This window comes from Octopus bimaculoides, chromosome 15 (genome assembly GCF_046866305.1).
Source record: "Octopus bimaculoides isolate indiv1 chromosome 15, ASM4686630v1, whole genome shotgun sequence".
Taxonomy (NCBI): domain Eukaryota; kingdom Metazoa; phylum Mollusca; class Cephalopoda; order Octopoda; family Octopodidae; genus Octopus; species Octopus bimaculoides.
The window spans coordinates 57076657-57088008 of record NC_142942.1 but is presented as its reverse complement, the minus strand read 5'-3'; positions in this window follow the sequence as shown (position 1 = coordinate 57088008).

Sequence of the window (11352 nt, the reverse complement as noted above, 5' to 3'; positions counted from 1 at the left end):
CTTCGGAGGAGTACAGGTATGTGAACCAGATTATTTTCCTATTCCCATTGTTTTCTTTTCTTTATTTCTGGACTAATAACAGGTGTATCAGTTATTTCCTGTCTAAAACCACTATTATATATTGGGGCAGCATTATTAAATGTGTTTATATCGGAGAAGAGGCTAGAAATTCTAATATTTATAACTCTATTCTTAAACACTATGGGTGGGGCAGGAACCTACATTAACATAACTAAGTCTATCGTTGGGCTTTCTATAGGGTTTGTAAATATTCTTATTTAAATCTTAGCGTTTCTTGTCTTAACTTATGAAAACTGCCTAGAAGCTCTCAGTTCCTGTATTTGAAACTCTGAGTATTATTATGACAACTTATCGATTGTCCTATACACACACACACACACACACACATATATATATATATATATATATATATATATATATATATATATATATACGTACGACTGGCTTCTTTCAGTTTCCGTCTAGCAAATTCACTCACAAGGTTTTGGTCGGCCCGAGGCTATAGTAGAAGACATTTGCCTAAGGTACCACACAGTGTAACTGAACCCGGAACCATGTGGTTGGGAAGCAAGCTACTTACCACACAGCCACACAAGCACACACATAATACACATTAAGTACAGGACACCACCAACGAGTGAAAAATACGTAAACACACACACACACACACATATAGATAGACACATACATTCATACATACATACATACAAAGCGAGATAGACAGAGATATATAGATATAGATACACAGATATATATATAAATATATATATATACATATATGTATGTGAGTGTATATGTACATATATGTATGTATATGTGTATATATGTATATATGTGTGTATATGTGTGTGTGTGATGTTTTGTATGTGTGTGTATATATGTATATATATGTATATATGTATATATATATATATATATATGTATATATGTATATATATGTATATATATGTATATATGCATATGTGTGTATGTATGTATATATGTGTGTTTGTATATGTATATGTACATGTATATATATGCATATGTGTGTGTATGGTGGTTTGTATGTGTATAGATTTTTTAAGTATATATAATTTTATAATATATTTTAATATGAGGTTTTTTAAACATATTTTTATATTATATATATATGTGTGTGTGTGTGTGTGTGTGTGTGTGTATGTATGTGTGTGTGTGTTTATGACTTGTGATATTTGCTTCTTTGTGTATCCATATATACACATGTGAGAGTGCACGTGTGTGCGTGCATGAGCGTGTGTGCGCGTGTGTGTACGGGCGCACTCGAGGATGCCTGTATGTAGGTAATAGCGTTCTTTTTGCTAAAACTTTAAAAAATTTTGTTCGTTTTTTGTAATTGTGAAATTTTTTCGCCATGAACGGTTTGTGTTTTTAAACGGAATGTATTTTTTCTGATGTTATATCTGCTCCTGAATGATGTGTAAAGAAATTTTGATTTAAGCATCTTAATGAATTCTTTATACTGAAATATATATTGAAGAAGATAAATATGTCCTTTTGAATTTATACGTTTTTGCGTCGTAACTCCTTTATTATTATTAATATAACCAAAAGGATCGATTCTTGAAGAGTCTGCATACCTTCACTGTCGTTTTTTTCTGCTATTTTGGTGATGATTTTTTAAGTTAGCTTACCAATTATTTTTGTTGGTAGTTAATTTATAATTTATTGTTATATATGTATATATATATATATATATATATAATATATATGTATATGTATATATGTATGTGTATGTGTGTATATGTATGCATACACATACATGCATACAGTACTCCTACTTACATAACCTACCTCCCTGTATACTCTGACCTACCGTTCTTGTTTTGTCTAAGAAAGAAAGAGAGAAAGATGTAACGCATGGAAAGGAAAACACGTGTCCGGCTGACGAAATAACAACGAGCTGGGTGTGCCTTTTGGAGCCATCTGTTAACAGAGAGTAGAACCCACTACATTTATAACCCAATACTTAGACATTGGGTGTGTCTCCGACAACAGGCTGCTGTCACTGAGCTGGGGAGGACCTCTCCACCCAACAAACACTCACAGCTACACACTCACACTCACACGCGCTCACGCACGTTCATGCAGATGAGCGAATATTAACACGAACATGCACATAACGTACATATAGGTATACATTGGAGCATTGACATATACGCACGTACCCACACACACACACACACACATTCGTAGACACATAAATATGCGCATATACATACCCACAAATACACTCGTAGTCACATATTGACATTAATACACATATGATCATAAACACATATTAAGACATGCACACACACACATCAAATATATGTGAGTGTGTGTGCGCGAGTGTGTGTATGTTATATGCGTGGTGTATCGCTCTCTCTTTCTCTCTTTACATATATATATATATATATATATATATATATATATATATATATGTATGTATATACACACTCACATACATATACAGATGTGTGTGTATGTGTGTGTGTGTATATATATATATATATATAGATAGATAGATATAAATATGTGTTTATATATATATATATATATATATATATATATATATATATATATATATATATATATATATATATAGATACTTTGATAGGTTTCGGCCAGTATTGGCGCAGGTCATGTCTAACTTTATAGCACCACCGTATATATGTAAGTAGGCACAAACGGAAACGCTTACGTACACCCACGTCGTCCCTACACACAACTGCAAACATACACACTCTGATAAATACTGACACTCACACATAGACGCCGACACACTTTCACATAAATGTGCACATATATGCGCTGATATGCAAGTACACACACACACACACGCACACATACACACACACACACACATACCCTACTTATAGAGAAGTACATACAATAGCTAAACACACGCATCCTCACAATACAAATCTGACGGTTTTACAATAGAGTAATTATTGTGTGTGTGTGTGTGTGTGTGTGTGTGTGTGTGTGTGTGAGAGTCTAGTGGGCGGGTGTCATTTTTCGAGAGCAACGCAAATGTGAGCATAGAAACCTGGTGATCGGTGCTGCTACTGATGATGATGATGATGATGGTGGTGGTGGTGGTGGTGGTGGTGGTGGCGGCGGCGGTGGTGGCGGCGGTGGTGGTGGTGGTGGTGTGGACAAGAAAGAGGGAGGGTTTGAGGCTGACGAAGCAGGTGAGAGAGAAATGAAAGGAAAGAGAAAAGGAAGGAGAAGAGCATTATAGTGCTGGTGCGGTGGGGACAGTGTTTCTAGAGAGTTTTTCGTGGTTGGCGCTAGAGATATATTTTCTTTTAGCAAAGGTGAGATTTAGGATGTTTGCCTTTCTCTTTGAGCTTATAAGAGAGAGAGAGAGAAAGGGTGAGAGGGGCTAATCATTCATCCAAACTACTAAAAAGGTTCTGATGAACTGAGTGAGAGGCAGAGGAACATGGGAAAGAGGAGTGGTTATGTATAGTTTGTCAGCTGATTGAGAATGAAAAAGACGACTGGGCGCTGCAGTTTGGACGCTGGCAATTTGCCACGGTTGGCTGGGCACTGAGCCTGTTTTAGTGACTGTACTTTTTGGCATTGGAGACAAACAGTCACATGCACGCCCACGCATATCGAAAGAGAGAGGGAGTGTTGAGAGATACATTACCATTTATTAATTAAATATGATTGACATAAACACTTTACTCTCTCCTCAGACACAGAAAGGGAAATATGCTGACACACATTAACAGAGAGAAGAGGGGAATGAGAGAGAATAAGAGACTATACGATAGACACAGAGAGAGAGCGACAGAGAGAGAACGAGAGAAACATTAAAACGTCTGATGTTAAATGAGTCAGCGTTGAATGATTGACACCTAATTGGCGGGCCAAAATGGCTGCGCAAAAACGTCTTATTCCCAACTGAGAAGAGTGATTTACGAGGGTGAGTCAAGAAGTAAAGCTATTTTGTTTAGGACGGATATAATTACCAATCGTCACCAGATTTAGGGCCTTCAGACTATCATCTCTTCGGCCCCACGAAAGAGGGTTTGAGAGGCAGACATTATTCCAGTGACGAGGAAGTGAAAACTGTAGTGAAGAACAGTCAACAGAATTTTATGGGGCAGGGAGACATGCTCTCATTCGAAGGTGGAACATTGCTATTGAGAGAAATGGTGACTATGTTGAGAAGTAGGGATGTGATCCACAGAGGACCAGCTTCATTTAGATGTATGATACATGTTCCTGTGTAGGTAATTATACCTGTCCTAAACAAAATGGCATTACTTTTTGACTCACCCTCGTAGATTAACAGAAGAAGAACTTGAAGGATGTGCGTGTGTGCTTGTTAGTTTATGCATGTGTATATATGTGTCTGTATGTTGGTTTGTGATGTGAGGGTGCGTATGGGTGTATTGGAATTTTGGAATCGGTCAACAAAAAGTGGACGCATAATTGGATGAGAGTTTGTTTCTAAAAATGTATAGTACAAATGGCGGTTTAGTCAGTCAAGTTGCATATTGCAATGTTTGTTAATTTGCAGGCTGGAAATGAGAAATGTGGAGCGATAGGGATAAATATAGAGGGTAGAGTGGCATTATTAAGGCTGAGTTCTTATTTTCGTTGCTTTCCCATCTATTACAGTATATCGTTTACAATTTATACATATCAAGTTATATATATATATATATATATATATATATATATATATATATATATATATATATAAAGATCCTGCTTGGGAGGTTGGTAGAGGAGCAGTGGTGAAAAGTTAAGAGCTATCCATAACAATTTCCAATTTGAGGGAGCATGGTGAACATTGTAAAACATTTAAAATGTCTTTAGGAGATGAGTGGGAGCTGAGGCTTAAGTTAAGTCACTCATAAAAGTATCTAATCTGAGAGTGAGTGGAATATCGTTGTTACGTAATGGCGTTCAGAGCCGTTAGTTCCGTCGTTTTGAAGGTTTGTCATTTGTTTTGCTGGTCGTCGTCGTCAACAACAGCAACAAAACAATAACCACTCTACCATCATCAACAGCAGCTCCACAAACACCACCACCATCATCATCATCATCGTCATCATCAAGCCCCCAGATGCATTATCACTATCACCACCACCACCACCACTACAACCATTCTCACACTGCCAAACTCTTTCACCATCATCACCACTATCATCATCATCATCGTCGTCATCAACAGCAGCAGCAACTGTAACAGTAGATGTAAACACTACATCACGGTACCACACGAGTAGGTTCATGTTCAGACCAGTCGAGCTTTCCAGTTGATCAAGTTGCGACATGTTTCTTTCAGTCGAGGTTGTAATGGTGGTGGTGGTGGTGGTGGTGGGTATATGAGTTTGTTTATGAATGTGTGTGCGTGCGAATGTGTGTGGTATTTGATGATGACGACGACGGTGGAAGCGGCAGGGGTGGCGGTTGTGTCAATAGTAATGGAAGGAAGCTAGTACACACCTTGCTTCCCCTTTATAGAGAAATAAGCCATAAAAATTGCCCCAGGATCACTCTTTTGCCTATCGACTTCGAGCTCCTCGCTGCAAGATGCTATGATTCTAATATATTGAACCTTCTGGCCCCCAACTCGAGGCCCTTTCCTCTTCCCTTCGTTTATTTTATGCATTTGGATTCACTCTGATGAAGCTCCATTCACTAGATCGAACATGCTATGAAGATGAATATTATTTTCGGAATTTCTTTCGTAAGCACCGACTGACATTGGAAGCGAAACGGTCGTAAGAAATTTCTTAGTATATTCTCCATTTTCTGACCACGTCGTCTTATATCAATATAATATATTTATAGATAATTTCGTTTTTAGAGTTACAAAATATTTATAGATATACTCACGTGCGCGCATACGCACGTTCACATGTACATATGGGATCTTTGTGATTTGACGGCCAACACTTGTTTTCTTAATGAAACACTTTCAAACTTGGGACACTGGTAGAATGTGTCATATAAAACAACTTCTCTTAACCTTCTTAACAAAAAATTGTACATCGCAAGTTATTTCATGTTAAAGTTGTCGTATTTCTGTAATTTCAACCAATCACTGACGTCTATTCAGCTGAATACAGTTAGTGCTGTTCGGTGTCAAGTGTGTTATTCCCTGTTTAATTATATCATTATTCCCTAGTAAGGGAAGACTTGGTCGCATTTGCGAAAGCGACACTAGGGCTTTAAAAAGCCGTGGTGCTGGCTAGAGAGACTAGGGCTTTTAAAAGTCGTGGTGCTGATTAGAGAGACTAGGGCTTTTAAAAGGCGTGGTGCTGATTAGGGAGACTAGGGCTTTTAAAAGCCGTGGTGCTGACTACAGAGACTAGGGATTTCAAAAGCCGTGGTGCTGACTAGAGAGACTAAGGCTTTTAAAAGCCGTGGTGCTGACTAGAAAGACTGGGGCCTTCAAAAGACGTGGTGCTGACTAGAGAGACTAGGGCTTTTAAAAGGCGTGGTGCTGACTAGAGAGACTAGTGCTTTTAAAAGGCATGGTGCTGACTAGAGAGACTAGGTCTTTTAAAACCGTGGTGCTGACTAGAGAGACTAGGGCTTTTAAAAGTCGTGGTGCTGATTAGAGAGACTAGGGCTTTTAAAAGTCGTGGTGCTGACTAGAGAATCTAGGGCTTTTAAAAGTCGTGGTGCTGACTAGAGAGACTAGGGCTTTTAAAAGTCGTGGTGCTGACTAGAGAAACTAGGGCTTTTAAAAGTCGTGGTGCTGATTAGAGAGATTAGGGCTTTTAAAAGTCGTGGTGCTGACTAGAGAAACTAGGGCTTTTAAAAGCCGTGGTGCTGACTTAAGAGACTAGGGCTTTTAAAAGCCATGGTGCTGACTAGAGAAACTAGGGCTTTTAAAAGCCGTGGTGCTGACTTAAGAGACTAGGGCTTTTAAAAGTCGTGGTGCTGATTAGAGAGACTAGGGCTTTTAAAAGTCGTGGTGCTGACTAGATAGACTAGGGCTTTTAAAAGCCGTGGTGCTAACTAGAGAGACTAGGGCTTTTAAAATCCGTGGTGCTGACTAGAGAGACTAGGGCTTTTAAAAGCCGTGGTGCTGACTAGAGTCTAGGGCTTTTAAAAGCCGTGGTGCTGACTAGAGAGACTAGGGCTTTTAAATGCCGTGGTGCTGACTAGAGAGTCTAGGGCTTTTAAAAGTCGTGGTGCTGACTAGAGTGACTAGGGCTTTTAAAAGCCGTGGTGCTGACTAAAGAGACTAGGGCTTTTAAAAGCCGTGGTGCTGACTAGAGAAACTAGGGCTTTTAAAAGCCATGGTGCTGACTAAAGAGACTAGGGCTTTTAAAAGTCGTGGTGCTGATTAGAGAGACTAGGGCTTTTAAAAGTCGTGGTGCTGATTAGAGAGACTAGGGCTTTTAAAAGTCGTGGTGCTGACTAGAGAATCTAGGGCTTTTAAAAGTCGTGGTGCTGACTAGAGAGACTAGGGCTTTTAAAAGTCGTGGTGCTGACTAGAGAAACTAGGGCTTTTAAAAGTCGTGGTGCTGATTAGAGAGACTAGGGCTTTTAAAAGTCGTGGTGCTGATTAGAGAGACTAGGGCTTTTAAAAGTCGTGTTGCTGACTAGAGAAACTAGGGCTTTTAAAAGCCGTGGTGCTGACTTAAGAGACTAGGGCTTTTAAAAGCCATGGTGCTGATTAGAGAGACTAGGGCTTTTAAAAGTCGTGGTGCTGACTAGAGAATCTAGGGCTTTTAAAAGTTGTGGGGCTGACTAGAGAGACTAGGGCTTTTAAAAGCCGTGGTGCTGACTAGAGAAACTAGGGCTTTTAAAAGCCGTGGTGCTGACTAGAGAAACTAGGGCTTTTAAAAGCCGTGGTGCTGACTTAAGAGACTAGGGCTTTTAAAAGTCGTGGTGCTGATTAGAGAGACTAGGGCTTTTAAAAGTCGTGGTGCTGACTAGAGAGACTAGGGCTTTTAAAAGTCGTGGTGCTGACTAGAGAAACTAGGGCTTTTAAAAGCCATGGTGTTGATTAGAGAGACTAGGGCTTTTAAAAGTCGTGGTGCTGACTAGAGAATCTAGGGCTTTTAAAAGTCGTGGTGCTGACTAGAGAGACTAGGGCTTTTAAAAGTCGTGGTGCTGACTAGAGAAACTAGGGCTTTTAAAAGTCGTGGTGCTGACTAGAGAGACTAGGGCTTTTAAAAGTCGTGGTGCTGATTAGAGAGACTAGGGCTTTTAAAAGTCGTGGTGCTGACTAGAGAAACTAGGGCTTTTAAAAGTCGTGGTGCTGACTTAAGAGACTAGGGCTTTTAAAAGCCATGGTGCTGATTAGAGAGACTAGGGCTTTTAAAAGTCGTGGTGCTGACTAGTGAATCTAGGGCTTTTTAAAGTCGTGGTGCTGACTAGAGAGACTAGGGCTTTTAAAAGTCGTGGTGCTGATTAGAGAGACTAGGGCTTTTAAAAGTCGTGGTGCTGACTAGAGAATCTAGGGCTTTTAAAAGTCGTGGTGCTGACTAGAGAGACTAGGGCTTTTAAAAGTCGTGGTGCTGACTAGAGAAACTAGGGCTTTTAAAAGTCGTGGTGCTGACTAGAGAGACTAGGGCTTTTAAAAGTCGTGGTGCTGATTAGAGAGACTAGGGCTTTTAAAAGTCGTGGTGCTGACTAGAGAATCTAGGGCTTTTAAAAGTCGTGGTGCTGACTAGAGAGACTAGGGCTTTTAAAAGTCGTGGTGCTGACTAGAGAAACTAGGGCTTTTAAAAGTCGTGGTGCTGACTAGAGAGACTAGGGCTTTTAAAAGTCGTGGTGCTGATTAGAGAGACTAGGGCTTTTAAAAGTCGTGGTACTGACTAGAGAAACTAGGGCTTTTAAAAGCCGTGGTGCTGACTTAAGAAACTAGGGCTTTTAAAAGCCATGGTGCTGATTAGAGAGACTAGGGCTTTTAAAAGTCGTGGTGCTGACTAGAGAATCTAGGGCTTTTAAAAGTCGTGGTGCTGACTAGAGAGACTAGGGCTTTTAAAAGCCGTGGTGCTGACTAGAGAAACTAGGGCTTTTAAAAGCCGTGGTGCTGACTAGAGAAACTAGGGCTTTCAAAAGCCGTGGAGCTGACTTAAGAGACTAGGGCTTTTAAAAGTCGTGGTGCTGACTAGAGAGACTAGGGCTTTTAAAAGTCGTGGTGCTGACTAGAGAAACTAGGGCTTTTAAAAGTCGTGGTGCTGACTAGAGAGACTAGGGCTTTTAAAAGTCGTGGTGCTGATTAGAGAGACTAGGGCTTTTAAAAGTCGTGGTGCTGACTAGAGAAACTAGGGCTTTTAAAAGCCGTTGTGCTGACTTAAGAGACTAGGGCTTTTAAAAGCCATGGTGTTGATTAGAGAGACTAGGGCTTTTAAAAGTCGTGGTGCTGACTAGAGAATCTAGGGCTTTTAAAAGTCGTGGTGCTGACTAGAGAAACTAGGGCTTTTAAAAGTCGTGGTGCTGACTAGAGAGACTAGGGCTTTTAAAAGTCGTGGTGCTGATTAGAGAGACTAGGGCTTTTAAAAGTCGTGGTGCTGACTAGAGAAACTAGGGCTTTTAAAAGTCGTGGTGCTGACTTAAGAGACTAGGGCTTTTAAAAGCCATGGTGCTGATTAGAGAGACTAGGGCTTTTAAAAGTCGTGGTGCTGACTAGAGAATCTAGGGCTTTTTAAAGTCGTGGTACTGACTAGAGAAACTAGGGCTTTTAAAAGCCGTGGTGCTGACTTAAGAGACTAGGGCTTTTAAAAGTCGTGGTGCTGACTAGAGAAACTAGGGCTTTTAAAAGTAGTGGTGCTGACTAGAGAGACTAGGGCTTTTAAAAGTCGTGGTGCTGATTAGAGAGACTAGGGCTTTTAAAAGTCGTGGTGCTGACTAGAGAAACTAGGGCTTTTAAAAGCCGTGGTGCTGACTTAAGAGACTAGGGCTTTTAAAAGCCGTGGTGCTGACTTAAGAGACTAGGGCTTTTAAAAGCCGTGGTGTTGATTAGAGAGACTAGGGCTTTTAAAAGTCGTGGTGCTGACTAGAGAATCTAGGGCTTTTAAAAGTCGTGGTGCTGACTAGAGAGACTAGGGCTTTTAAAAGTCGTGGTGCTGACTAGAGAAACTAGGGCTTTTAAAAGTCGTGGTGCTGACTAGAGAGACTAGGGCTTTTAAAAGTCGTGGTGCTGATTAGAGAGACTAGGGCTTTTAAAAGTCGTGGTGCTGACTAGAGAAACTAGGGCTTTTAAAAGTCGTGGTGCTGACTTAAGAGACTAGGGCTTTTAAAAGCCATGGTGCTGATTAGAGAGACTAGGGCTTTTAAAAGTCGTGGTGCTGACTAGAGAATCTAGGGCTTTTTAAAGTCGTGGTGCTGACTAGAGAGACTAGGGCTTTTAAAAGTCGTGGTGCTGATTAGAGAGACTAGGGCTTTTAAAAGTCGTGGTGCTGACTAGAGAATCTAGGGCTTTTAAAAGTCGTGGTGCTGACTAGAGAGACTAGGGCTTTTAAAAGTCGTGGTGCTGACTAGAGAAACTAGGGCTTTTAAAAGTCGTGGTGCTGACTAGAGAGACTAGGGCTTTTAAAAGTCGTGGTGCTGATTAGAGAGACTAGGGCTTTTAAAAGTCGTGGTGCTGACTAGAGAAACTAGGGCTTTTAAAAGCCGTGGTGCTGACTTAAGAGACTAGGGCTTTTAAAAGCCATGGTGCTGATTAGAGAGATTAGGGCTTTTAAAAGTCGTGGTGCTGACTAGAGAATCTAGGGCTTTTAAAAGTCGTGGTGCTGACTAGAGAGACTAGGGCTTTTAAAAGCCGTGGTGCTGACTTAAGAGACTAGGGCTTTTAAAAGTCGTGGTGCTGATTAGAGAGACTAGGGCTTTTAAAAGTCGTGGTGCTGTCTAGAGAAACTAGGGCTTTTAAAAGCCGTGGTGCTGACTTAAGAGACTAGGGCTTTTAAAAGCCATGGTGCTGATTAGAGAGACTAGGGCTTTTAAAAGTCGTGGTGCTGACTAGAGAATCTAGGGCTTTTAAAAGTCGTGGTGCTGACGAGAGAGACTAGGGCTTTTAAAAGTCGTGGTGCTGACTAGAGAGACTAGGGCTTTTAAAATCGTGGTGCTGATTAGAGAGACTAGGGCTTTTAAAAGTCGTGGTGCTGACTAGAGAGACTAGGGCTTTTAAAATCGTAGTGCTGATTAGAGAGACTAGGGCTTTTAAAAGTCGTGGTGCTGACTAAAGAATCTAGGGCTTTTAAAAGCCGTGGTGCTGACTAGAGAAACTAGGGCTTTTAAAAGCCGTGGTGCTGACTTAAGAGACTAGGGCTTTTAAAAGTCGTGGTGCTGATTAGAGAGACTAGGGCTTTTAAAAGTCGTGGTGCTGACTAGAGAGAC